This window comes from Triturus cristatus, chromosome 1_2 (genome assembly GCF_964204655.1).
Source record: "Triturus cristatus chromosome 1_2, aTriCri1.1, whole genome shotgun sequence".
Lineage (NCBI taxonomy): Eukaryota > Metazoa > Chordata > Amphibia > Caudata > Salamandridae > Triturus > Triturus cristatus.
Genome location: NC_140580.1, coordinates 1194957913 through 1194963912, shown reverse-complemented (window position 1 = coordinate 1194963912; position 6000 = coordinate 1194957913).

Below are 6000 nucleotides of genomic sequence, written 5' to 3'. Positions count from 1 at the left end.
AGCCAGCGTGCGTGAGTCTTTTCTTCTGTCAGCAAAGTCTAATACATGAATTCAAATATTAATTAGAATCGTTCTTACTTGTTTCCATTCTTGTTCAGTCTCAAGATCTTGGCCTCCCTTAGCTCGACGATATCCTACCGGAGCAGAGTGAGAGCCTCTGTATACCTTCTGGAATCTACTTCGGCTTCCTGTACTCCCAGAAGACTGTTGCTCTCTTCTGGAGTGAATCTTTGCCTCACTCGAAATTCCTCTGGAGAATAGTTCCACTAGGGGAATATAGGGATTTATTCCCCACAATACCTTGACTCTGGACTCCTTCTTGCAAGGACGACTACTCCTTCGCAAGCGGACAGTATCTCAGCTGAAGAAACGTGACGCGCACTAGAATTTACTCATTTTTTCTGCGGAGCGCGCCAAAATGCAGCTTCCCTCACTGGAGTCAAATTGAAGTGCGCATTAGAACGTTCGTTGCCGACGCACGAAACCTCGTTTCTCACGAGATCTCGAGCGTCCATCAGTCATGTGGATAGATCTTTGGGGAAACAAGCGGCCATCTTGAAATGGTGTGGCTAGACCTAATAGGCAGTCATCCAGACATTGCAGCAGGAGGGCTTAACCGTTACTCGAAATCTTTTCTCATTCCGATTTACAGAAGCAACGGCATTTGCCTTTTTCCTGACATCCTTCCCCCCTCCCCCCCCCCTCGGTGGGACTGTCGCTGGGCCAGTGGACCCTTGGGGGCTGCATGCGGGACAACGCTGCTATTGCCTAGTGGAGAGGAGAGGCCTGCCGGCTGGGCACCTGGGGGTACGATTGGTGGGACGCGCGTTCCCCACCGGGACTGCAGTTGCGGCCCTCGCCTGGCCGGCCGCCTTCCCGCCTGGGAAATACGAGGCCGGGGTCACCACGTGAAGACGCGGGCACTGACCTGGTCGGCGGAGTGTGGAGCTAGTGGCTGGCCCCAGTGTCTTTTCCTCCCGTCCTGGTTGCTGCCGCCTGCCGGGGTGGCCATGGAGTGAGCGGCCTGGCCCGGGCCCGGACCTCCTACGCGCTGTGGGGGTCTTCTGTGGCAAGAGGACGGTGTGTCGGAGCCCTGAGCAGTGTGACGCGACGGCCTAGATGTGCGACGCGGCAGGGAGCCCATGGCTTGAAGCTCTGATCTAGTGCTGACTCCTGGTGGAAAGTGACGGTGGATCTACCAGCCGTGAGGAGGCCGGGACGAGTGCGGTGCGGCCTACCTGAGGTCTTGTATTCCGGGCATCCGCTGTACTGGTCGTGATGGCGTCTATGCTCCGCAAGGGAAAATCGGGCAGGGAGGGGCCCCCGAGAGGTGCGCTGCCGCCGACGCCCCCGGGGACCAGCGCTTCCCCCCAGAAGAGAGACGACGACGCGCCGGCCACCAAGGCTTTTATGCAGGAGCTCTTCTCCGCTATCAAGGAAGACATCTCGAATCTCCGCTCCCAGCTTGCCTCGGATCTCCGAGAAATGCGACGCGATGTGGATGGCATTGGCGAGCGAGTGGCAACGCTGGAAGAGCATGATCTGGGTCTCGCGGGCGACGTCCATCAGCTCCAACAGGATGTGCTCCGCTTAACAGAGCAGAACCTGGATCTCCTGGCTCATGCGGAAGACCTGGAAAACCGGTCCCGTCGGAACAACATCCGCATCCGAGCGGTGCCCTGGGGGGCGAGGCTGGAGAACTCCGTGGGTATGTGGAGGCTCTCTTCTTGCAAATCCTTGACGAAGCTGATCTTCACGAAGTCAGGATGGACAGGGTCCACAGAGTGGGCCTACCGAGGGGCTCAGGGGCTCCCCCTCCGGACATTTTGGTCTGCGTCAATGATTTCCAGCTCAAGGAACGTATTCTTCGGAAGGCACGGGGTGTCACTAACTTGCTATTTAGGGATCGCCATCCCCAACTCTTCCAAGATCTGGCAGCTTCTACGCTGCAGAAGCGACGTGAATTTCGGCCTGTGACGGCGCTTTTGCGGAACCAGAGTGTCGTGTACTCCTGGGGTCATCCCTTTCGCCTCATCTTTAGGTGGCAAAACAGACTGGTCCAGATTAGATCTCTGCAGGCTGCCAGAGACCTCCTTGGGTTGGACGACACTGCGGAATCCCCGGGGACTGGGCACTCACCATCGCGGCGCAGACGGCGTTCTTCTTCCTGGCACAAAGTGGGGCGTCTGGCGGCACAGAGTGGGCCGGATACCGCGACGAGTCAGCAGGAACGTGATGGAGCGGTGGCCTCCGTGGTGAATGTGACGGTGTCGCCGCCGCGGGACAGCTCGTCAGCGGCTTGAAGGTAGAGGGAAGACTGTTTGGTGGCGGGGGGACGCCTTCCTCCTGTTCAGGTACCGCTGGTAACTATGTACTTTTGGGGAAGATACCCCGGATCGGAGAACGTATGGGACATTACCTGTTATTTGAGACCCCGTTCTCTGAGGGTCTCAACACCAGCCCTCTTGGTTGCAATGTTCCTTTTCTTGACTTTCTTTTGGTGGGGTCCGTTAGGTCATTTGCCTGTTGCATTTGGTTTTTTTTTAGTTTCTTGAACGGGGTTCCTGGGGGGGGGGGACAAACGGGGGGGTTGGGTGGGGGTGGGATGGGGGTGGGCCAGTGGTGGTAGCTGGTACCTGCCTCAATGGCGGCTGTGTGGTTCGAGCTCCGTGGGGGTCCTGGGAGGGGGGCCGGGGAGGGTGGAGGGGAGCAGTCTTGGATGGCGAAGTGGGAATCGTGCTGGCTTTGGAGGGGGCCTTGGGCCGGGGCGATGTGGGAGGGGAGGGAGTTGCTGGTGTTTGAACTGCTGCTCTGGCCGTGTATTGGTCGAGGGCCGCCTTGGGAGCGATAACATGGGATGGTCTGAGGGCTGTGGTCCTGAGGTGCACTGCTGGCCTGCTGTTGACGGGGCCTTTCTGGACGAGATGGGTACCTGGGACAGGGGTGGCGCTTTGTCTGTGGCTGACCTGAGAGAGCTGCGAGTCGGAAGTTGTGACGAATGCCGGTTACCCTAGGAACTTGGAATGTGAAGGGGTTGAATTCTCCCCAGAAGCGCCAAAAGGTCTGGAAATATGTCCTGGATCACCACCTGGATGTGGTTGGCCTCCAGGAGACCCACCTGGCTCAGCGGGATGAGGCCCGGTTGAAACATAAGCAGTTCTCCCTTATCTATAGGTCCTCGGCGGTTTCTAAACATAGGGGAGTGGCCTTGCTGTTCCGCTCGACTCTCCACTTTCAGCCCTTGGGTGTTCGTAACGACAGGGAGGGTAGGTGGCTCCTTGTCAAGGGGGTGCTGCTCGGTAGGACGTGCTCATTCCTTGTGTTGTATGCTCCCAATGTGGGGCAAAATAGCTTCCTCTTGGACTTGCTGCGAACTGTAGAGGACTTTGTGGAGGGGGTGCTCTTCGTCCTGGGGGATTTCAATTTGGTTTGGGATCCGGATTTGGACTGCTCTCACCGCCGGAGGGCTGAGACCGGTGTATTCTCTGATGAGACGCGCCGACGGATTGAGGAGCTGGGGTTGTTGGATGGGTGGTGCTCCCTGCACCCCCTCTCCCATGACTACACTTTCTTCTCTCATGTGCACCAATCGTACTCCCGCTTGGACCATATCTTTTACAGTCAGGCCCTCCGGGGGTCCTTGAGTGAGGCCAAGATCTTTCCTCTTTCTATCTCTGACCATAGCCTGTTTGCGCTGGGGCTTCAGTGGGCGCCGGTGGGGGGTGTCCCGCGCAGGTTATACTTTCCGGCTTCCCTGGTGAGAGATGATTCCTCTTGCAAGGAGCTCCGTAAAGCGATCCGGGACTTTTTCGAGCTTAACCCGGTGCAGGACACCTCGGTTTTTACTACCTGGGATGCCTTTAAGGCTTCAGTAAGGGGTAGTTGCTTGGCCATCAATGCGGTTCTTAATAAATTGAGGAGGACGGAACGGGAGGCGTTAGAGGCGGAGCTCGCAGTGCTGGAACGTATGCATAAGGCCCAACCTTCCAAACAAACGTTGCGACCACTTACTGCTCTCCGGGGCAAACTCCGGGCTCATTACAATAATAGGTCGGAGTTCACCCTCCTGAAGCTCCGTCATCTCTCCTACACTCAGGGGAATAAGGTGGGGAGGCATTTGGCCCGCCAACTGCACCGTAAGCGTCAGCGGGATTACATAGGAGGGGTTTGGGACACCACCGGTGCACGCTTCGGCGAGTTTTATGAGACGTTATACTCGGGGGAATCCCTTGACCCCGTTGCCCAGCGGGACTACATGCGCGCGCTCCCTCGGGTATCTGCAGCCTGGAACGAACTGCACTCTGCTCCCATCTCTGGGGAGGAAGTGATGGGTGCCATCAAGTCCCTGAAGCCTCACAAGGCGCCAGGCGCGGACGGATTCACGGCCCTCTTCTATCAGACCTTTGCCGCTGATATTAGTGATTTCTTAGTCCAACTGTTCAATGCTATGGCTGAGTCGGGGATTTCCTCGGCTTCTATGGCGGAGGCAGTCATCTCGGTCATCCCCAAGCCCGGTAAAGACCCCACTGTCTGTTCATCGTATAGGCCGATCGTCCTGCTCAATATCGACGCCAAACTTTACTCTTCCATCCTCGCGTCCCGCTTGCAGGACCTGATGCTGGTGCTAATCCACCCGGATCAATCAGGGTTCATCAAGGGACGTCAAACCCATGATAACACTAGGAGGGTGATCCACCTCATCGAAAAGGCCAACCGTTTCCGCATTCCGGCGGTGTTGCTTGGTCTAGATGCCGAGAAGGCGTTTGACCGGGTGGACTGGCAGTTCCTCTTCCATACCTTGGAGGCCTTTGGGTTCTCGGATAGATTCCTGACCATGCTCCGGGCCAATTATAGTGGGCCCCGTTTGCGAGTCGCGGTCAACGGCTATCTCTCATCCTTCTTCCCGCACTCGCGGGGCACGCGGCAGGGGTGTCCACTCTCCCCCTTGTTATTTGCTCTGAGCATTGAACCCCTGGCATTGGCGATAAGGGAGCATCCGGACATTCGAGGGCTACCCTTTACGGGCGAACAACACAAGATCTCCTTGTTCGCGGATGACGACTTGCTCTCGCTTGCGGACCCTGCGCACTCCCTCCCCCATGTACAGTCGGCCCTGGAGCGCTTTGAGGCAGTGGCGGGTTTTAAGGTGAACTATGACAAATCCTATATCCTTAATCTTACGCTCTCGCCGGCGGAAGTGGAGCGCCTCCGAACGCTCTCGCCCTTGCCTTGGACTCATTCCTCATTACTGTACTTGGGGGTGCATTTGACTCCCACAGTGGGGAAACTATATTCGGCCAATTTCCCCCCTCTCCTGGCTGCGATCCAGGCTGATTTGAACCGTTGGAAACCGTTGTTTATTTACTGGTTAGGTAGGATACATGCGATTAAAATGACGCTCCTCCCAAAGCTTTTATATTTGTTCCAGGCGCTCCCTATTGTCCTGGACAATGACTTCTTTCGCCGAGTAAAGACTCTTATGCTCTGCTTCGTATGGCAAGGGGGGCGGGCAAGGTTTTCCTTTGCCGCTCTCCGGCGCCCTCGGGGAGAAGGAGGTGTGGGCCTCCCGGATCCGCTCCTCTATTATAGGGCTGCGCAGTTGCGGATCTTGGTGGAATGGACCCAACCGCTCTCGGAGAAACACTGGCTCCTCATGGACAGAAGTGTGGCGGGGCACACGATATGGGATCTGGTCTGGAAGCCTAAGGGGGACAGACCCAAGAATGCGTATGTTAGCACACCTACCGGCACCACCCTTAAGGTTTGGGATTCTATCTCTGGGGACGAGCGATGGACTACGTTCCCGTCACCTTTTACTCCCATACATTTTAATCCGGCCTTTCCGCCTGCGATGCAAGAGGGTCCTTTCGACGCGTGGAGGGATGGGGGCTGTCTCGCTCTCACGTATTTGTTCCATGGATCTACCCCGCTCACGTTTGCCAACTGTGGACGGGATTATGGGGTTCCCCAGACGGAGCTGTTCCGCCACACCCAACTGCT